The sequence below is a fragment of the Hyposmocoma kahamanoa genome, unplaced genomic scaffold (assembly GCF_003589595.1).
Source record: "Hyposmocoma kahamanoa isolate Upper Pololo Valley unplaced genomic scaffold, ASM358959v1 88, whole genome shotgun sequence".
In the NCBI taxonomy this organism is placed as follows: domain Eukaryota; kingdom Metazoa; phylum Arthropoda; class Insecta; order Lepidoptera; family Cosmopterigidae; genus Hyposmocoma; species Hyposmocoma kahamanoa.
This window is the reverse complement of record NW_020654466.1, coordinates 17,579,532-17,603,630: the sequence shown is the minus strand read 5'-3', so window position 1 is coordinate 17,603,630 and position 24,099 is coordinate 17,579,532. Positions and strand designations below refer to the sequence as shown.

General features: G+C 36.1%; 1 long non-coding RNA gene across 1 annotated transcript; it reads right to left on the bottom strand.

The window, feature by feature from the left end:
* Nucleotides 1-11,370: 11,370 nt before the first annotated feature.
* On the bottom strand, nt 11,371-12,435 carry LOC113236032. The gene is made up of 2 exons (XR_003310904.1): nt 12,176-12,435; nt 11,371-11,670 (listed from the first exon to the last, which is right to left on the bottom strand). It is a non-coding gene; the product is annotated as an uncharacterized LOC113236032 (long non-coding RNA).
* Between the last annotated feature and the right edge of the window lie 11,664 nt (nt 12,436-24,099).

The following is a 24,099-nucleotide window of genomic DNA, read 5'->3' as shown; positions in this document are numbered from 1 at the left end:
GTAAAGAGCTTAATAATTTTGCTTTAAAAATACGGCACATTTGTAATTTTTATAACTTGGACGAGGGCGGTTTGTATTGGTATTATTAGACAGTATTAAAGTTAGTAAATTAAGTATTTAAATTTGAATACCTTCCCTTAGCCGCATCAACCATTTTTAACAAACTTCAAAACAAGGAGGGGATTCCCAATTCTGCCGTATTTTATTTTATTTTTTTATAATATCAAGTGACCGGACGCACGAGTCGTGTATGCCTGATGGTAAGCTACACGCCTGTCCATAACAGCTGTAGTGCTACTCAGAGCTTTAAATCGCAAAAATCTGAGGTGCACTGCCACTGCACCCATCACCCTGAGACATAGGTTGACAAGTCTCATGTGCCTGTAATTTCACCAGCAACCTTACTCTTCAAAACCGGAACGCAGTAATGCTAACATTACTACTTGGCGGCAGAAACAGGTAAAGTGGCAATTCTTTCCTAGACGAACTCTTTCACAACGAGCTCAACTGCTGCTAAGTGTATGTATTGGTTGTTTTTATTGGATAGGGGGTATTCCTTCAGTATTCCCTTTCAAATAAATATGAAATTAGGGCATGAATCCGGTTGGATTTCATCCACTTTTCTTTAACCAATTTCAATAAAACTTGGCAAATAGGTGTAATTCCACAAACTTTTGATTTTGGTTTTTTAACCGACTTCAAAAAAGGAGGAGGTTCTTAAATCGACTGTATGTTCTTTTTGTTTGTATGCTACGCGATAACTCCGCCATTTGTGAACCGATTTTCATGATACTTTTTTTGTGGGAAAAAGGTTACCTCAGAAGTGGTCCCATTTAAATTTGAAGAAAATATTCGACCTCTAAGGGTGGTAAACTAGGGGATGAATAACTTATGTGGTCGGTTTTTTGGCTATACGAGTTGGACCATGAAAATTGCATTAATACCTAGTTACCGACCTCTTCGTGTTGTTTCTATTTTAATGACTCATACAAAAAAAAATAGAATACAAAAACGCTAATCTACTAAACTTTGCACCTTATTTGGCTTCGATTAAAAATCAAATCAAATCAAACATTAATATTAATTAAGTAATAATATTAATTCTAACGATCAGTATAGATTATACAACGCAATTCTAATTAATCCTTTATTATCACCCAGTTCTTTTTTATATCCAGGCGTAAACTCGATTGCGTTACACCCGAAAAAAGTGGTGGCTCCACCCATCATTGAAATCGCGAAAATAATTCATCTATTGAATGTCACGATGTTTGACCACCATAATTCTCAATTGTTTTTGTGATATTACTCGCACTAATTTATAATAATTATTAATACAAAGATCGAATACTAAAAACAAATTAATCTATTTAATTTATCTATTTTGTACTTAATATCGTTGTTTCTAATACATATATTTGTGAATGTTTAAAAACATTACCTTTACACGGAGAGACAAAGAATGGTTGGAAACATTCAAGTCGTGGTACTGGAGAAGAAAGACGGAATCAGATGGACGGAAAGAAAAACCATTGAATAGATGTTAAGAACAGTGCAGAAAAGAGAAGCTTAAAATAAAATGGAGAACTGAAGGCGAATGATTAGTAAATTTATGGTGGATCAGTTTTATTTTATATTATTTTCTATTCCCGTCGACTCCCCTATGCATCAAGAATAAATAATTATATTTTATTCCCACCTCTTATTTTTGGTAAGTAATGTGGTACAGTCAACAAGAAAAACTTATGAAAGCTCTAAGAGATGACGCAAATTTGCAAATTGTGTGCATTAATAAATTACAATTAACAAACTTACTAAAAAAGCGACGATTAACAAAAGAAATAGCAATCGATAAATGGCACAAATACGGCACTGACCAACTTTTGATTGGGAATATCACACACAGTTGGTCAATGCTTAGAAAAATTAAGATTTTGAATAATGCTTAAGACTGTTTTTTTTTTACATGTGATTAGCAATTTTGTGACCTGTCTCAAAAAAATTTGATTTTCTGTGATAATTATAACATATTATCAATAAATGAAAATTTGATTTTAAAACTTTTTTGTCTCTTGACTGTACTTACCTTACAAATGATATGATATCCGTTGAGAGTTGCAAAACATAGAGTTTCAGACTAGAAACATGGTAGTGGATCCGGTGGGAATAACTAAGTTGAGCCGTCCGGTCGATAATTACGAGTTTCAGAGCGCGTATGGTTTTTTTTAGACACTTTATTATTTAACAGAAAATTTCTGTTTAGTCTCAAACTCGTACTGAACAAGCGAGGCGGACTATAACCTAAACCATCCCCTTAAAACAGACCAGAGCCCGGTACTGGGGCGTATAACGGATTCACAGTGATGATGACAACTTTGTTATGTATTTATTGGTATGAACTATGTTAAAACTGCGCCCAACTCATAGGTGTAATGTAGATACTTATTTTCGATAAATACAAGAAAATATATAATTATACTTGTACATAACAACTTCCTCCTCGGTGCTGAGAATCGTGACCCCTTCACTGGGTTATTTTGGCCCACATTATCTTGCGACATGTTTCGTGGTCTAGCGTCAGCGACTCCTCCATAGCAGAACAGTTTACAACCTCTTATTCTATTTTGCCCTTGGCCGTACCAAAGAAACTTAAAAAAGTTCAATATTTTCCTAACAACAATAGCAACAACATCTAAATCTCCTTGATAATAAAACTTTATCTACCGGACATGCAGTTATTTCCTTAAAAAATTTTAACAAATAAACTATTCTTCCTGTCTATTCAACACCTCACTAGTTTAAATAAAATAACAATACAAAAAGGACAAAACTGTATTGTAAAAGTAAAGGCTATAAAATTATAGAAGACAACACAGGAATATAATTTCAAAGGTGGCATGGAACAGGCACTACCTGTTGTTTTTTTTTGTCAAAGGTCTGATAAGTACGGGTCGCGGACAGTGTGCGCCCGCGCTTCGGCCCCGACGCGCGTCTGACGTGCGCAGTGACGTCATTCCATTCTCGCTAACTTGTTTCGATATCTTGGAAAAACAGACTGGATAGATTAATTCTTTTAATCGTACTATTTTGATAAAAAATTTTTGGTTCTCTTTTGTTTTAACATTTTTTAAATAAAACTGTTTAGTGTTTATGTTAAAACTTTTGTCTTATTTTATTGAAAACTTGAGTGTTGTGTTTTTGACAATTATTTTATACAATTAAGTGATCTGTTAATAAAACAACTATAGGAAGTGACAATTATTTAGTAACTATATACGTAGTAAATTTTGAATTATCAAGTGACTTAATTTTGAAAATCAATTCGTAAACTTGTGTTTTTCTGTTGAATATTACATTTGAACTTGATGTGATGTATTTGAAAATGTATATAAAATCGGAAAGGTTCTACCAGCAGCCAGATAATCAGGCATTGAAGGAGGAACGTTGTTTTTCAGACTACGAAGAAGAATTAGACGATCGTAAGTGTTTTATTAAATGTTTTCTAGAATGCTTAATACAAATTTATTAATACTTATTGTGTCTGATTAATACTTAAAAACATAACAATTCACACTTTTATATACCAAAATACTACAAAGTCTCTTCATAATGTTAAAGACATTTACATTCGAGTCAATTTCATTTCACTTCAAAACATTTATTAATTATAAAAAAAAGTTTATAAATGTAACAACTGTAGATTTGGCATTGAAACAGGATGTTCATTCTTTTTAAGTGCACAATTATGGGAATTATACTGCTCTCGTTGATGTCTTTGGTACGGATCGATCGATGCCGTCGGATATGTTTCACAAAATCGATACATTAATAAATTGACATAATAATACATCGATAATTAAATTATTATTATTATAAACAATGTTGTGCGTTATACAATAACAGATGATATAAATTTGATAAAGTATGCAAATTATCTGCCAATGAAAAACATATATTGACGATCGACATTTTGCAGGTTGTTAGTTAAAAGAAATTAGTTACATAAAATTACGATTAAGAATTAAAATATTACTTGATAGGCCTTGTACATTATAATTACACAATCATGTCTCCAAATATGGTAAGTAGAGATAATCAATGCCCACATAGCCCGTCATCGTTATAAAAACAAAAACAATTTTCAGAGATGACCACCTTTAAAAAAATTACCCCGGACGTGTCCACAGCAGCGCAAAGCGTCTTATTCTATTTGTCTTTCACCTTACTTTCACATTTTTTCAACATGGCAACTTCAACCACAGGTAGAAACCTGTCAATGGCGCCCGAGAATCTTAAAAGTATTGTCTGAAAACAGGGTAGAAGGGGCCAAAAAGAGCAATTAACCATAAAATCCGTCGGAGACATCAAATGTTAAAAAAAAACGAGCAAAAGGTCCAGGGATTAGTTGAAGGGTCGTAACAAACAATAAACAGGTACAGACCGTTATTTCCTGGTCATTTTAGAAACTTAAGGATTATGGACCTCCCTGGATGACGCCAAATGTTTCGGAAAGCCAGCCGAATGGCGTAAATTATTTTTATTATATTCAGATTGGTATCAAGCAGACGGATCACCAGATATTACCATATCAATATGTGCTCGTATACACGTAATCATTGGTAGCACATCGCATGAGGCGACAATAAACAGTACATGCTGCGTCAGGGTAGCCACCTTTACGGGGACCTTCATCGGTTCGAAAAAGCGATGCGGACCATTCACGTGATGAGCTCTCGGCATATCACCACTTGACAATATCGCCAGCACTCTGAGTTTTCCTTTTGTTTTACACTGAAAATGTTTACAACCGATTTTTACAAATTTAAATAGTACCATTTTGACTTTACTATTCTATTTGTTATTACTAAAAAGGAATAGTATTAAAAATTCAAATTAATTAAACTTGTTTGTACTGTATTAATTTTGTAGGACATGTAATGAAAATTATAAATAAATGATTATGATGCAGTGGCAACCTATGTATAAAACCATTTGCGATATTAAAGAAGTAGCATTCAAGTCACAAATACGTTGTCAACTGCAGATAGGTATAACATCTTGATTGTCTCCTGTGCTTGTAATTGCATTAACTCTCTTTACACTTCAATCTGAAACACAGCAATTTTGTTTTTTGGTATAAATAGAAAGCACTATGGTTCATACCGAAGTCGGTTCTGTAGAGGTCCTTACACTGATCCGTGTCTTAAATACTTAATAATAATAATAATAATAATAATAATAACAACCCACACACTCAACATAGCCCCGCACTAGGGAAACCTTGTATCGTGGCATGGACACACACATAGACAACCACAAATTACACCCAAACTCACGAGAGATATACATGTAGGCCATACAAATATTTCTCCCGACCCGGAAATCGAACCTGGGACTTCTACGTGGTAGTACGGCATGGTAACCGCTCGGCCATGGAGGTAGTTTATACCGTGGAGGCCACTTATACCATAGGTTCGCCATAAGAAGCATTTATTATAAGACCTCTTCATTATTATAGAATGTAGCTACCTTCAAGGATCGATGGAGCGATTAAAGTTCTTTCACGACTTCAAGAATGTCGCCGGAAGTTAAAAAGTAGGCAGATTTTTTATTATATCAAGCGACGACGGGATGAACAAGTCGTGCGTCTGATAGTAAGCGACACGCCTATCCATAACAGGTGCAGTGTCACTCAGAGCTTACTTAATCGCTAAGATCGGAGGGGTATTGCCCGTCACCGTAAGACATAAGTTAAAAAGTTTCATGAGTCTATAATTTCGCCAACATCCTTACGTACGTATAGTACATTATGACATAACATTTAAAAAAATAGTGAATATTTCTAGGCTAATGAAAAAATTACATGATTTTGTTTCAGAAATAATTTATCTTATTAATAATCCAAGATCTAAAATGCGTTTCATAAAAGAGATAATTTTTTTTTCATTAAAACCACTACCTTTTATATTTTGTAAATTGGTTATTATGCAATACAAAATTACCACTCATTATATCATAAAATGGCACCAAACACCAAAATAATATTTATCAAATAGTCTTGAAACATATTAATTTACTAAAGCTTTCAAATTTAACCAATTCATTGCATTTTCACAAAACCCAAAACCTACCCTTAAAATGTTGACAAAAAATCTTTAACAACGGTAATAATTTTGCCCGTTTTCACCCCTGCACGTTTCTGCATGACAGAGTACTTATTTTAATACCAAACTACTCTCTTCCTTACCATTTAATTAACAATATTTTGAGCAAACTTCAGCCTTACAACTATGACATACAAACTTTTTAGGTTTTAAACGAAAATTTTCGTTTTTGCAAAATCTATTACGATCCTTCTGAGAAAGGACATTTACCTGACCATTAGAATTAAAAAAAATACAGGTACCTGACCTTGTTCTCTTTTTAAATAGTAGACAAATCGACAATACATCGGTCATGCTGCAAAGTAGAGGAGTATTGTTGGTGCGCAGGAGTCGTACAAAGTATTTACTATTGTTCCTTTGAGGTTTAAACGTTGAGAATTTCATCATAGAATTTTTGAGTGAATCACGCATTCGAAGTATGGGATCAGACTACCTATGTAGAATATTTACAACAATTTCTTGAATAACGTAAAGTGTACGGTGTCTCAATACGTTTTGATTTCTCCACAGTAATTCACCCTAACAGCAAGGGGTGGCTAAAAACATGCTGAACCCGTTTCAGTTTTAATTAAGTCCTTGCCTTATGTCTAACTTTCTGTTTGTACGGGAGTCTGTAAGGAATTATGTTATTATTATTTAAAAGGTAGGAATTACCATAACCTCTGGGTAGGGGGGTTGACGATCACAGGAATGAAGAAACTCATGGAAATATAAAAATTTATCCTTTTATATACGGGATTACAGATGGTAAAATTTTATATTGGTTTCAACACTGCGCGCTGGATGAGGAAGTCCCGGGTTCGATTCCAGGCAAGATAAATATTACAAATGTACTTTTCTTAATTGGTTTTTATCTAGGTGTCCTAGGTAATAACGCCTGGAGTGAACTCCGTTGCTCAGCCGGTTATAGTATAGTGTGTAGTTGTCTAGCAGTTCAGAAAAAAAAATTGTGTGTTAATAAAAGTTTAAAATGGTCATCGCGATCTACCGCCTCCTATTTGCTAAAATTATTTCATCGGAATAGTGTTCGGAAACAAGCTCATCGCCCTTTAATTAAAGCAACAAAATGTACCAACAACTACCGAAAATGAAATCGGGTTCAGACAATACAAATTTAATGTCTTGAGGTGCAACGGAACCCGAGACTGGATGCGACTCAAATTTTATTATTTTTGACAAGCAACAGATTAGTTCAGATGCCACAAACCGAATTGGACCCCAGGTGTAGTCTGCCGAGTATCGTATACCGGCCGTGTAGCATCCACATCTTCACTTTCGATCAAACGAGATTGTGATCAAACTTGCGTTTGATCACGCACTTAAATATTAAATAGAAATTATAAAATATGCAAACTTAAACTCCAAACATTCCTAATTGGCATGTGATTACCAATTCAAAATATTTAAAACGGTACAATCGGAAATTCGTCGCCGAATGTCGAGGCAATGACAGTGGGTGAAATGACATATATTTACGATTGGTTATCTTATAGGTTTCCGACCTTTGCCTTTGGAAATTATTTTCCCTTATAATAAACAGATTGTCATTTTTTTATAATACCTAGTGACGGGACAAACAAATGGTAAGCGACACTCCTGTCCATAGCAGTTGTAGTGCCACTCAAAGCTTTAAATCGCAAAGATCTGAGGGGCACGACTACTGCGCGCGTTACCCTGAAACATATTCACCAGAACCCCTTTCCCTTCAAAACTGGAACGTAGTTTTTATTTTATAATATCAAGTGACAGGACGGACAAGTCGTGCGCCTGATGGTAAGCTACACACCTGTGCATAACACTGCAGTGCCACTCAGAACCGCAAAAATTGGAGGGGCACTGCCACTGAGCCCGTCACTCTGAGAGATGAGTTAACAAGTCCCATGTGCCTGTAATTTCACCAACACCCTTACCCTTGAAGACCGGAACGCATTTATGGTCACATTACTGCTTGGCGGCAGAAATAGATAAGATGACAGTACTTCTCTAGACGAACTCTTTCACAAAGAGCGCTGCTGTTACTACTTTTCATGTACACTTTTGCTCTACGTTTTTACGTTTTATACATTTAATACAAAGATTGAACAGACACAAAGATGAATTTCTTCGATCCAACTGAACTCAAACCAGCCTCTGTCACCAAAACGTGGCTACTATAATAATAATAAAAAAACTATTGGAATATTTTCTCAAAAAACATAATAATGGGAATATCATGGTAGTCTTCCTCTTATCGTGTTGATGACACACATTATGCTATTGTGGCCCAGAACTCAGCCATTTCAACCTCGTCACTAGTAGCTGCAATCAAATCCTCAAGCGTGCAGGTATTAGGGCACGCAGGGCATGACATGAGGTGGGCCATCGTTTGAGTCGCACCGCACAAGCAGTCCAGGTTGGAACCATCCGAAAATCCCCACCTGAACATATCATCCTTGCTTCGACCAACCTGTGTTCGAAGCCTATTCAAAGACATCCAGATCGGCCATGGCAATTTATATCCATGAGGGAGAAGAAGGCGGGACAAACGTAGATAATACACTTTCGCGCCAAAGGTTGCACCTATCCTGAGCCGGCTCAATGCTCAGAGGATCGACAAATTTGACAAAACTTTTGCGGCTCCTCAGTCTCTCTTGCACTATGAAGTAATAATGCATGGCATGCCGAGTGCCGATGACTATTTTTGCTCTTTAATTGTAGTAAAAACATCATAATATTAAATAAAAATATTAAAGTTTTGTCAATACAGAAACAATCCACACCCACAGTGGTCATTCATTTAAGAGTTTTTAATTTCTGTGGCACTTTTAAGTATTTAAGTATTTCTGATAATATACTCGAATATTTAAATAATAATATCGAATACTTAATAGTGACAATTTTTATTATTTTAATATTCGAGTATATTATCAGGAATACTTAAATAATAAAAAGTGGCACGGAAATTAGATAGAGAGCACTCATCCGAAAGTGATTGCCATTTTTCACACAAGCAAAAGACACCTACACATGATCGATGAACCTCAGACATTAAATTAAAATATGCTGGCACTTTCTAGCTCCAAATTGGAAACGTAAGATTTAGGACCTTCTGTAATGGCTAATAAAGTTTATAACAAAATCCGCAAGTAAATGTCGTACAAAGCATAATATATTCATCAAACACCTTCAAGCTCGTTTGATTAAAAACTGTTAATACAGTCTGAAAAAGTATTTTGAAGAATAATTACGCCAACCTACTCACCGATGTATATTCAGCACAAAAGCTACTATACCTTTATAAATTTTTGAAATTTTATGATAGCTCTTTTCTAAAAAAACTAATTGTTATATTCTTTTTCATATCTACTCATAACAGATCACTGTGTACCAAATGAAAACAATACTTTGGTTTCTAAAGAAAGAAAGGAAATACATTGACATCATAAATCACACCACACAAGAAAAAAGAAATAAATAAGAAATATAATTTTCATTTAAACTATTTCTACGGTGTCGGTGGCCAAGCTGTTTGGAGGACCAATTTGAGAAATTAACTTTTGTAAATTGTGATCTGGATTTTCTGGGTAGTACCCCGAGTCGAGAGAGTGAATTCCATTCCATCTTGAAACTTACTTCAGCATCATCTGTCTTAAGGTTTATATCTGTCAAGTACACTACTTTATCAATATTGGTATAAGTTTAAAAACGAAAGAGTTATTTCAAATATAAAGACACACTTCCCTTAAAATGTCGATCATAAGCAGGGCATCACCCTACATAATATTACATTACATAATATTCTTTCCATTCATTCAAATTTCAAAATCTATGAACGAAATTACTCAACTGTTCCTCGATTGATATACATGAAACTAGCATAGAATACACAATTTTGCAGGTCGTAATGAAGGCCAAATTTTGAATTCCGGTCTGTGACCAGAGATAATTGGGGTAAAAGGTCACCATGTTAAATCTTTGGGAAAAATATTCAATTGTTGAATTCTGCGCGCGCAAATGTGCAGAACTGTGAAAAAAGAATAATAAGAAAGACTGCTGAGCTTCGGCAAAGAATCAACAATCCGCCTAATTATTATACCTCTCACGTATGATAATATCTTGCTGTTCTGTAAACAGTATAAAAAGACAAATAGGGTAACTCCATACAAATGTACCAGCGCGGTTTGTATGTGTGCACGCCCGCCGCGCGCCGTGTACGGACGCACACATATGCATAATCTCGCGGTACACTAGTGTTGCATAGCGCTGGTTGTCGCATGCGCTATTCTTTATAAAAAGAAGTATTCGCTCTACGTTTAAAAAACAACATCAACTAGTAAACTCATTTATTGTTGCGTTAATGATTGTTTTTATTGAAACAGAGTGCTTCAAATATAGAATTGTTCAGCATTTAATTTCTATTTTCGAATCATACTTCCATAATCGAGATACCAATCCGCGATACTGGTATAAAAAAAAACAAATACTTATGTATTAATCAAATTTTTATTGAATTGATATTCAATTATTTTTTGTGAAATTACTCCACTAGTTTGTATTAATAATTAAATACTTATGTACTTACGTGGTAAACACCTTAATGTTTTCAAATTATGTTTACAACCTGTAGGTACAAGTAATAATGTGGCAACCCTACGGTCCAAGTGAAGAGTAGGCATTGGCGCGCCGAACGAGCGGGATTGCGCTTCTTGGCTTATTACGCTTTAAGGTTATATTTAGTCCTATTAGTTCTGTTATTTCTTATAACTACCGTAGCAAACCGTTAAAAATATTTCGCATATTTACGTTTATAGTCTTTACACCTTTCTATATTTGACGCCTTTTTATAGAAAGGTGTTTAAATACTATTAAATACGCATTTTCTTGTAATTAAAATTCTGAAACTGGTCGCGATCACTCCTCGTCAAGCACCCGATCTACAGTCATACAGTCCGCTTCAATTAACATTCATTTAATTGCACCCTTTAACACTAATTTGCGTAGAAAGTACACTATAACAGACAATAAGATAAATTTTCAATTAATAGATAACATTACGTACGTTACTTTGATCCCGAAGTAACTAAAGCACTTGTGTTATGGAAATCGGAAACAACGGCGGTATCACAAACACCCAGATCCGAGACAATATAGAAAGTTAGTTTTCTACATCAACTGTGACCTGGGTTCCCTACCTTTCCCTAATAAGGGTGAAAATAAAAGAAGGTAGGGCGGTTAACTGATTTAATTAAAAAGAGAAATGAATCCCAGGGTACATAAAAATTTATGAATACGTGGGCTCCGGCCTAAAGGTACGGATCGTTAGCACTCCCGGGGTTATGCACTCCCCTGGGTAAAGGCCGGCTGGAATGTAGATAGCCGGCGCCTTGTCGTGTCGGAGACGGAAGATGTTGAAGGAGGACTCCGACGGGAAGTGAACCCGGAACTGCGGCTGCCAGGCACGACGCGCGTCGCTTGAAGTTGGTGTTTGCCACGTAGTGGCCGAGGGTTTTAAACCCTAACGGAGTTCCTGTAACATGTTACAGTGCGGGTATACTGCGCTGCTGTGCACGCGCCCGTTTCGATTCCGTCCCGGCAGCTTAAGGAATACTTTACCCAATGAGGGAAGGCTTACGTATTAATCCTGCTGCCGGGAGAAAATCACAACGGAATTTAAAATGAAAAAATAACAAAGGTTAAGTACTTGTGGGTAGGCAGAAGGCACCCACAAGCAAGAACAAAGCTAAATAAAACGAAATAAATACAATTGTGAAATGACACGTTGACTAAAAGGAAAGTTTAAAAGGTCAAGTCACGTAAAACCGCGTGGCATCGCATGTGCCTTCGTTAATTACGCGGATTCGTCAAAATTAAATAACTGGCTGCTGGATTGTTGCTGCCAGCCGTAAGGGAACGTATTTGTTCGACCTATGGATGTACAGGAACCGCGTAGTTAACGAATGCACATTCCGCGACCGCCATTTTACAAAATTAGCGAATTACGAAAATAAGTGGTGTGGTATTGGAATACTCACCCGAATACGGGAACTTCTTATACTCACAAATTGTTAATATGAAAAGCAATTGTCGTAGTTGCCGAAATGCGGATTTATATTTGCAATTAAAGTATTTAGGAGCGCGCGTAGGCGATGCTGGCTCGTGAGAAATGTGTCAGCGGACGCCGTCGCAACTCCTTTTATATGCGAGCCGCAGAGAATCCACGCGTTCGCATTAGCGCTCGATTAACCGATTACGTAAAAAAAGAGGTATGTAACGTTTTTTCGTTACACAACCCGACCGGGGATCGAACCCGGGAACTCAGTGATGGCAACATGAAAACTGGTTATCAAGCTACTTAAACATAGAAGTAGTCAAAAATAACACGTTGACACCAAATTTTATCTAACTAATAAGCCCATCATCAAATACAGAACTCCCATATCTTTTCTATGTAAGTTTTGTTTATAGTGGCCCTCCCTATTGACTCTTGGTTATACGAGAAGGGTACTATAACCTGTGCAAGAAAGTCCTCACAGAGACCTACTCAGCCAGGTCCTGACTCCAGATCAGCCCGTTGGCACGAACTTCATCCGGTTCTCAGAAGGCTAGAAGAAGGCCTTAGCTGCGCGCCCCAGGTGCACGTACGACACCCCCCTATTTTCCACATAAGTACCGCATTTATATTGCGCATAGGTAGCTGTATTTGCATTACGCAACTAACGGTTGCCACCGCACTAAGCCGTTGACTCTCAGTCGACTACCAAATCTCCTCTTTGGTGGCGGAGCTGTAAGACACGCTCACTTCCCGACGCCGAAAAACGGCGTCTCTCCAGTTCCCAATAACCTAAACGGCTGGAGGGACCAATACAGCACTGTACAAATCAGTGTTTGGACAACAATAATATTTCTTTGATATAACATCTGCAGAGAAGACCTGTTTAGGCAACCACCAGAATTCCGATACATTGCCAATATAACGAAATACATTTATTGCTATAACATAGTACCGCGTTATTATTAACACTGGCTTTATTTCAGAATTAATTTTTTACAAACGAAATTAACGCCGTTTGAAAAATGTATACCATATACTATAAGGTTCTATTTAGTTCAGTTGATATAAAAGTCAGCGGTGTACGTGAAGTACCTATTGAATACAGCGATTTTCCTGTAAAATTTCGAGGAAAGTTTGTGTTTTTTTCTATCGTAAAAATTTTTTGGAATCGTGATTTCACACAGTATACTAATCGGTGTGTATCCTCTATTTTACTATATATTTTTTACAAAGTGATTCAACACTCACTGTTATCAACCAAAGCCATATGAATTTGTATCGATTAATAAATAGAATAGTTATAAAATGTCCTTATACATAATTTGTTTCATGTAATTCGTATTATTTTTATTACTTTCATGTGATCATCACTCATCACTTGTGGCTTTATTATTCCAAGAGTACGATATCACATAGTTCAAAAATACCTATAAGTACTAAAATATGCATTGTAATAAGCCGGCAGAGTCACAGGGTCTAGGTCAAAGCCAGGCGATGAGGCAATATTCATGTTGATTCACCGTACCAAAGGTTGGAGACCTATGACATTTGAACACTTGCTTCGTTGGTTGTTTTTTCTTATAGATCTTTAGCGTTATTATTTTTTTGTAAAGTAAGCTTAGTTATTTGTACAGTTTAAGAGTAATATCTACAATAGTTTTGGCTTATTTCTGCCATTTCTTCTCACATAGGTATTCGCCAAGCGATGATGTGGCCATTACTGTGTTCCGGTTTTAAGGGTAAGGGTGCTGGTGAAATTACAGGCACTTAGGACTTGTCAGCTTGTGCTTTTTTTGTGATACTAAATGGCGAGACGAACAAATCGTACGCCTGATGGTAAGCGACACGCCTGTTCGTAACAGTTGCAGTGCAACTCAGAGCTTTAAGTCCTTTAAATTTTTAGTAGCAGTAGAGCTCCTTGTGAAAGAGTACGTCCAGGGAAGTACAACTAATACAACCTAATATATAAACAACCTAATTGTACCTCCAACGAAACACTACGCCTACTAAATTTTTGGACCTGTTCTGTTTTTATTTTATTTTTTTTTACAAAAATCGTTTTTTAGTTTTTTGTTTTTGAATTGTTTATAAATTTCGGGGAGCATAATATTAGTAAATTAATATGACTGTTTACAAGACTAACAGAACCAAAAAATAAAATTAAAATAAAGTTGGCGTAATATTCATTGAAAGTATCTATTTAATCTTCAAACTCAGATACCATTACAAATTATATAACTTAAATAGCATTCACGGTCAACTGTATTCAGTTCCCAAAAAATGTGTCATCGAATTAAAATTCGTTGCTATCGCAGGGCAAGTCAAGTGCAGAAGGTCGTGAGACGCGGTCGCATGCATGCTGATCCGGGCCGGAGGTTGAATACCTCTGACATTTCACCCGTCAGCTTGCCAGTCGGTATTTTTATTACTTGTTAAAACTTGTATGATAATAAAGAATGCTTAGGATATTAATTTTGATGAGTATTTATCCGACCATTAAAGATATAAAAATGATGCTTTTTTCGTTCTTTATATTTCCGATTACTTACATTCAGAGAACATACCTTCATATATGGGTAGGGATTACGCTGCGGGGGAGGAGCATCTTGCGGATTAGAAAACGTTCATTAAAAATTCCAATAAAAAAAGGCTGGATAATTATGGCCTAATCACATCCTGAATAATAAAATGACGCAATTCGAAAAATAAAACTTTTGGGAAGTTGACTAAATTAGTTAAAAAAGAAACGTGCAAATTAAAACTAATTCTTCGAGTGATGTCATGAATAAACCTGCACATTCAATTAAGTTCGGCAAACCCTAGGTTCTTACAAATAAGTCCATTTTCTACCCAAGATGCTGCGAGAGGCCATTGAAATTAAAAGACATCGTAATTTTAACACAGAAAATGGTTTCTCCGTACCACCACATAGGGATGCAGTATTCATCTGATGAAAATTCCCAAGCAGAGGTAAGACTGCAGTACTAGTTGACAACATGTTTTAATTTGTCTGCAATTTCCAAATAAATAAAAAATCGATATTTTTTTATTTATTTGGTTCTTAGGTTTTCGCGATTGTTACACATAGGAAATGAAACTATTTTTCCGGATTTAAATCGCGTATATTTGTTTTTTCAAACAAACTTGACCTGTAAAGGGCCCGAAACGTCGGTTTGTTTGAAAAAACAAATATACGCGATTTAAATCCGGAAAAATAGTTTCATTTCCTAAATAAAAAAATAATTTATTAAAAGGTCACATTGTCAAAATAAAATATTTTACAAAACGTATGCAGCGTAAATTGAAATGTTCTTTAGTAAATTAATAATAAGGTATTTAAATTAATAATTTTGTAACTATACAGAAAAGTATTTGCATAACTGGTTAATGACTTTACCTTCTCCGTCAGCCGTGTCGGGAGTAAAGGGCGTGACACGTTGGTTTGTTTGAAAAAACAAATACATATATACGCTATTTAGATCCGAAAAAAAGATTTCAATTTCAATAATAAATTTATAATATACATTTTTATATCAAATTAAAATGTTGACATGTTTGACTCCAGACATGTGGCATACATGGCCGATGTCACGTGCGTTATTCTTTTTAAATATATTCTATCAGTTTCCCGAAACTTACTTTTAGCATTAAGCCACCTTATTAGTGACGGTGCTTAATATATTTTAAAATTGACAGCTACCTGGCGGGTAAGTAAAATGGACGGGTTTATAGAAGAAAAAACTCCATTTTATTACGTTCTGATCACTGTCTTAGCCAGGAATTTCAAAAAAATACTGTAAAAACAAGATACAGTCTTTATGGATTACTCTCTTTTCGTTGTCTTTCTTGAAATATTTCTTTGTTGAATGCAAATTAGAGTTGCAAAGCTGGCAGCCGATCGAAAGATGATAAACAAATAGCGGGTAAGGATACAGACAAAAATAAAGCCTTTCGCTCTATTTCGGCCGCCGAGGCAAATCAAGGTGAGGTACCTGTATATGGTCCAATTTTAGCGAGAACAGCGATCTTTTTTACCCGTTTCCATACCAGGTTGTAGCACTAGTTTCCTCTAGAAAAGTATTCTTCTTACATAGTAGATCGCTGTAGGATTGAAAATTTGCAAAGTAGTTTTTTTACACAGAGTTTACCAAATCTTAGCGAGGGGTTGAACTTTCTTGAGAACTACACCTAATTCCCGAGACGTGTGTTTATTTTAATTATATATGTGTAGACTTACCTATATTGCCGATCCAATGGCTTATATTGGGGGCGCTGGATGTGAAGCTCCCAGGTTCGATTCCCGGAAGAACCAAATTTGGAAATGACGTTTTCGAAATTGGTTCCGGTCTGGGTGTTCTGGGAATTCCCTAGTTTGAGACCAGGCAGTTGGTGTTGTTGTCTGTCACAGTATTATAATTATTGCGCAGTAAGCATCAGCGTACCCGCTCAAGTCTTTTGACTTAATCTTTCACGCCGCAAGGGTCGTAATGGCTGCGCGGGCGCATCGGGTCGCCGGTTCGGATGCTAATGCAGGTTAATTGCGGATTCAGAGCCTGCCTTTAAAGCCACACGACCTCGCCGGAATCTTAACACGCCATGGCCTCCTCGCTGGCATTTTTAAATGGACGCTAAGGGTCAACAGTCTTATATGAACTTTGTATTAGTACGGTTTATTATTACACTACCATATGTTAGGAAAACAGACAAAAATAACTTAGGACGTTGCTCTCAATGACAAATGAATGTCAATCGAAAAGAAATAATAAAAATAACTTTGTCGATTTTTGGACATCATATCTTCAGATACGGAGGAAGAAAACCTTGCAGGTCTTCAAATCCTGGCCATGATCAAAACTAACTACGGCAAGAGGTCGATACGTTTTGAAAGAGCGCAAATCTTCGACAAACTGCCCTCAAGTATAAATGATGATGATGAGTCGTTTAGTTTATTTTTATGTAAATTGTATAACCATATTATGTGCTACTGAAATAAAGACTTGATTTGTATAATAATAAACTAAAAATTAAAGTAAGTGACAAATTACACACATCAAGTGTTTAAGGGTCAGACACGTTTTTGCCAATTACAGAAAATCTGTTCTTAGGTTTTCGCGATTGTTACACATAAGAAATTAAACTAATTGTCTTGATTTAAATCGCGTATATTTGTTTTTCAAACAAACCAACGTTTCGGGTTGACTGTCAACCGTGACCATGGGACCTGTAAAGGGTAGGAAATGTTGGTTTGTTTGAGAAAACAAATATACGCGATTTAAATCCGGAAAAATAGTTCATTTCGTACTGAAAATCTGGTTTTTTATTACATTGTATAATTTGAATCAAAATATTATTTTGATAAAAAAACCAGTGGTGTAAAAAAACTCATTAAAAAACCTAATTTTCAGTAATTAGCAAAAACCTTATTGATGTATGCACACACTTTTGATGTATGTATTGAATGAAAATAAAGTATCATTGAACCTAAAGGCGCGTTCATTCAAATTAGCCGCTGTTAGAAGCGCTGCAGGCCGCGCGACCATCGCGCTGCTGAAGTGCAATCACATTTTTAGTGATGTTTTTTCTTTCGACTCAGTGGATTCTGACGAAGAAACATTACTTTTACCTAGTTGGCACATATAGGTATTAAAAATGTTACCTGCTATGTTTTTTTCAGTTGTAGTTTCAGTTTCAAAATTGTCAATAAATTTTAGACATAAATTTTCCCGTGCCTTTTTTAATCCAGTCGATTGGAATAACTGACGAAACTGTTGACCCATATTGCAGGGTATTGTTTTACATTCTCTATATAATAATAATAACGCACACACTCAACATAGCCCCGCACTAGGAAAACCCACACATAGACAACCACAAATTACACCCAAACTCACGAAAGAAATAATGTACGTGTAATGTAAACATAACTATATATACATTTTTGCCTCTTAATACAACCAGACTATTATTTCTGCCGTCAAGCAGTAATATCAGCATTTCTGTGTTCCGGTTTTGAAGGGTGAGGATGCTGGAGAAATGACAGGCAAATGGGACTTATCAGCTATGTCTCAGTATGACGGCCGCATTGACAGTGCCCCTCAGACCTTTACGGCTTAAAACTCTGAGTGGCACTGCAACTGTTATGGACAGGCGTGTAGCTTGCTATTGACTTGTTCGTACTGTCACTTATCCGATCCGAAATCCGATAGGAAATGCATCACAAATATGACTACGTATACGTTTTTTTAGTATCTTTGTACACTTAAATGTATTCTGAAAAATGACATGGAAAATCATAAAAAAACCTCTCTGAAACAAAACAATACGTATCTCATTGCTCTACCCGACAGGAAATTCAACACAAACATGACTACGTATAAGCGTTGCCTGTTAGCCTACCGCCCTGCAATTAACTATGTATGCGGCAAACCGGATTGACTGCCGGCCAACTGCCGACTGTACCACCGAACAGGCGGTTGTCACCTCTCATCTGGTCGAGAGGTCGACGAGAGGTCAAATCTTTAAACCTCTGAAGCATTTTAAATGTTTGGAATATAACAATGTTAACAAGTATACATGGGCTTTTGTTTCGTTTACTTATGAGTAGGTGTTGGATATTCGCTTGCTTTTATACCTTTAAATTCAGCTTTGCCCGTGAATTGCCCGTGAATTGTTGAAATATGGAAGCTAGTTGTTGATTTTTTTTTTCGTTCAACACCCGGGATGCTAGAGTAGCGCGACATGTTACGATTTTAACCCTTTGTCCGCCATGGACGCTTTAAAGCGTCTTACATTACTTGGCTAATACGCCAATGACGCCTTAAAGCGTCTATTGTAATTAATACATAAATATTAAGATATTCCTTGTGTTATATGTATGTTCCAGTTAAGTATAAATTAAATTTTTATTGAATTGATATTCAAACCAGTCGACATCTCTCGCCAGGACTGGTAGCTGTAAAGGTAGTAACTGGGTGATAAATCTGTTAAAGATTTCTCATAGATGGCACTACGACTAAAAAGTCATTGAAAGACCAAGTACAAAGACACGACGCAAGCACATAGAAAAATTCGTGACGTCTGTTGGTTCGTTCCGTGGCTTAGTTGGTATAGCGTCTGGCACGGTATGCAAGAAGACGTCGGTTCGAATCCGACCGGATCGAAGGAATTTTTTCTGAGTGTTCGATCTTTGTATTAATAATTATAACAGTTAAGTATAGTCACATTCTACTTTGAGTTCGGAAAATGGAATTAATATAAGGGGAAATTTATAACACGTCACATTATAGGCTTGGCGTCTAGGGAACGACATTAGTTTTTGTCAGTGGCAATCAAAAGGTTAGTATTTTAAATACGTAAAGATTTTGGATCACAAGAAATCTCAAAAGTCTGACAATGTCCATGAATATGACAATTGCATCTCAGTGCTGTAAACAGCTAGTAGTGTCAGACAGTAGACTTAAACTATGGTACAGTCAAGAGCACATCAAGCTTAACACTTTGTACTTTGGACCGTTCTTGTCGTAAGCGGCAGCGGCATAGCGTTGGATTTAAGTCTTAAGTGTCAAGCTTGACGTGCTCTTGACCCTGTACGATTGTTTTGGTAAAGAATGATTAAAACTACAATGTTTTTCTTGACGTTTGAAATTTTTGTATTCTATTCCATTTTTATATTTTATATTATATCTTTTTCTATAATATGATAAGTGTTACATAAAATTAAAATTATAATTTAAACATTAAGTTTACCTATATATTGAAGTCAAAGTAAAAAATTTTGAAGAAGCAAAATGTGGTCTACAAGTATCTGCTTCTATTATACTCGCCAATATTTCTGTGGGTGCGTACGACAGACTGTCCAGCCCAGTTCCGTTCAGCTTGATAATCTCTTTCTCAACATCGGCTATGCGTGTTCCTTTTAAATCACGTTAACATTATTAAAACTTTTCGAAATTTACAACATTTATCTAAAAAGCATTATTACCTTACAAGATCCGCAACATGTTAACTATTCGCTAAGTACTATGTACGTCAAATATTTGCTATTCTGTTACTTAGCAATGTTTAACATCGGTACTTCTGAGTAAACTGCAGCATGCCAATCAGTTGTACAGATAGATTTATAAAACACTTTTAGAATTTTAAATTGAACACATTTAAGTATTCTTCACAAATCTCTTGGCAGACGTGTGAAGTTACTTGTAAAGACCTGTGTTCAGTAATGGAGTTTCAAGTAAAACCTATGAAGTTTGATACAATAACAGATATAAATTGATAATGTATAAAAGCTTTACGTTAATCATAGTAAAATTATATTCGAAATTAATCGAATTTCAAATTATTTTTTCAACTAATATCATCCGTAATGCGACGGAATAGGTGCGCTACGATTAAGTTTGTTGTTCTCAAAATTAAAGCTTGACTGTACCTGAATACAGTTTACGAATACCAGAAAAACATAAATTCACAGTAGATTCAAAATATTAATCAGTTCGCACAAATTCTAATTTTAAATGCGCGCAATTTTCAAATAAATCTTTATTATAAAACAATTAAAATAAAAAGAAATTGTTTCATACAAAAATACCACATATAGCACGTCAGGCTTCGTATACCATACCATAACAATATGTCCAAACATGCGTCCCACCTGTCCATGTTTACATTGGCCCGGCTGGTCCGATGAGTAGGAAAACTCCAAATGTTTATATTTGCCCACCTACGGACCACCTTGGTTCGAGAGGTTACAGGTTAAAGTGTGCATTCAAATAAGTTTTTTTTGTCTAAACGTCTTTGTTAGTTTTAATTTTTAAATATACGGGATTTTATTAGGAATAGAGAATGAAAGAGTTCGTTTAGGGAGGTACCTTATCTATTTCTGCCGCCAAGCAGCAATGTGTTCCGGTTTTGAAGGGTAAGGGTAATAGTGAAATTAGAATCACATTTAGCTTGTCAACTTATTTCTCAGGGTGACATGCGCAGTAACAGTGCCCCTCAGATCTTTGTGATTTAAAACTCTGAGTAGCACTGCATCTGATTCGTATCCATTCCGAATCAGAGGCTACACAAATCTAGGACCCGAACCCACTTCGGATGTCGCTTGTACACTAAGTCCAAGAAAATACGAATACCGCTTGTACACTAAGAGATAAAAACAAACACTCTTATGTTATGGACAAGCTTACCATCCGACGTACGACTTGTTCGTCCTGTCACTTGATACTATTAAGAAAAATTGGATGTCAGTTGTATAGAATCGTATAGGTGCATATTTACTATAGAGTCATGTCTATAGAGAGTCAGAGCGTTTTCTGACCGGTAATTGAAGCGATTCAGTGTTCGTAAACTTCATTATATATAATATATAACTTACTAAGTTTTTTTAAGGTATCGCCACACTAATCGTCAAGAAATCGGCTAGAGCAGGTAAAAAAGCTTTACCGTATAATAAGAGCTAAAAAGACGAGCATTTCGTGTCGGCAATAACAGCGGTAGCAAAACGCGCAACGCCTGCGTTGGCAGGAAGCCAACCCTCGTTCCTCTTTAAAAAATTCAAATAAGTAATATCAAGTATTACTTATTTGACAGTAATTATTTCGAGTGGATGTCAGACGGAGAATAGAGCACAAAGCCTGTGGTGGGTGCCTGGAGACCTATCATACAGGTTAAACCTAGTTTAGGCTCCGCAGTCTCCCACAAAGTAACCACTCCAATTACCTTATTGTTAATATGCATCCTGTGTCTTAGTGAGGAGAAATAAATAATTTTTCTATTTTACTTTTTCAACATAAAGCGTTTTCAGTAAAGGTGTTCCTAAAAACAACTTCATAGACATTGACAATTATAATTACAATAAGCGTGACGTATCTCACTGCTGAGCAAATTCCTCCTACTGATAGGGATCAGCTGATACTGGATACTGAGGAATACTAGAGGGCGACGCGTCCTGATCCTGAGCTAACTGGACCCACGCTTTATAGTAGGCGTTCTTACGCTTCTGTGGCTCCACTGGGTGGTTACCTTGGCCCACAGGTCTTCAGGCATGCGGCAGACATGATCAGACCAACTAAATCCCAGCTTTGGAACTTTTTGGGCTACTTCGGCAAGACTTTTGAATTAGACTTTGACAACAAAAGCAAAATACAAATTCTTGGCCAAGTACCTAATACAGTCGGATTTAATTCAAAGACCTAATGTCACAAACTCAAAACAAATTAGCTTTGAATTCTAAAGAGGTCTCAGGTGCACTTCCCAGTAGTTAATTTTGTTACTCAAGTAAATACTAATAGTCTATCAAAAGTTCCTGGCCTTTATGTTAATATTGCAGCTGAGATAAAAAATGCACTTAGGAAACTTTCTTTTTTACCTAAAGACCTAGGTAGTCCAAACCACAGACTGTCACGTGAGGTCACACATGTCGTCCACCCACACGGCGCGTGCGCATGGCGCTCCTCAAACATTGTCACCCACAGTGCGCGCACAAACAGATTTATGTTGATCTTCGTATTAAGCGTTGACTTCTAACAATGACTTCACTAGTTTATAGATTGATAACTTTTACACTGTTATTGATATATACCAAGTAATATAAAAATACATATATTTTATGTTGCACACACCAGCTTAAAGTATAGAATAAAGGGAGCCACAACGTATAGATCCAAGATATAGCTTTAAAAAGGACTTAACAGCATTTACTACAATAACCTGTGTCAACGCCTTAAATCACACGTAGAACAGACAGGACACAGAAAGTATGTTAAAATCGATCTATGTTTGGTTATTCTGCACAAGTTTTGCAAATACGCGTGATAAATGACGAGCCAAAGTTTCTTGTCTCCGATAGTCGATATAAATCACATATTATCTATAAATCCTATCCAAACTTGCTTGCTGTTCCGTATTGTCATTATAAATATTTTAAGAGCAATTAATTATATTTCGTTCATTCATTCGTTCAGTGTGGGAAGCGTAAAACAGATTTCGCGTTTTATTTTGGAGTCAGGATATATCTTTTCTTAAATGACAATTATCAATTAAACTTCCAGGACATACGCAACGAGAGTTCATATATAATGCCATGTTCCGATGGTCTCAATTATTTGTATTCATTCGATCTGATAGGTAAATCTTGATTCTTTGAATACATCACAGATCAGGGACCGAAAGAGGTATAGGTGTTGCAGCGCGTGCAAAATTGAACGCAAATTGCTTGCAGAGACGATAGAATTTACAATATATATTTTTGGGTCACAGGTATCGATACCTTTTACTGGTACTTTGTATGCAATTTGCGTTCGATTTCGCACGCGCCGAAACGCCTACAATACTTACCGCTTTTAGCCACTGCTAATGACATATCTTTAATATTAAATCAGTCAATAAATTCACTTATACTTCGGTGATCGTAACCTTCCAGGAAGAGCGTCGTAATTGATTAGTACGCGGACGATTTAATGTTGATTTTGGAAATTGCTTCGGTCAATGTCAGTCTGTGATCAAGTTGTGTTGATGTCAATTAGCTGGAATGTGCGTAAAGTTTGATTGAATATTTGTTTTCCGTCATAGTTTACTGGTCCAATTAAGCATTGGGGAATTATTTTAGGTAGAGCTTTGCGTACCTCCTTTTAACATGCATTCTTTTATCGTAAATCAAAAGAGGAAGTATCTGATGATAATAACAAAAATATTTTGAAAGCACAGCCAGTAATAAACTTGCAACGCCATAGATCGAAATTTGCGGGACAACCACACCAATTGTCTGGTCTCAAACTAAAAAATTCCCTGTACTAGAGCAAGGTAATTAATTCACTCTGGGGCACTTTCCACAACACCCAGACTACAACCGGCTTAGAAAAGTTTTATAACTGCCTCTGTGGCCGAACGGTTACCATGCCGGACTGTCAC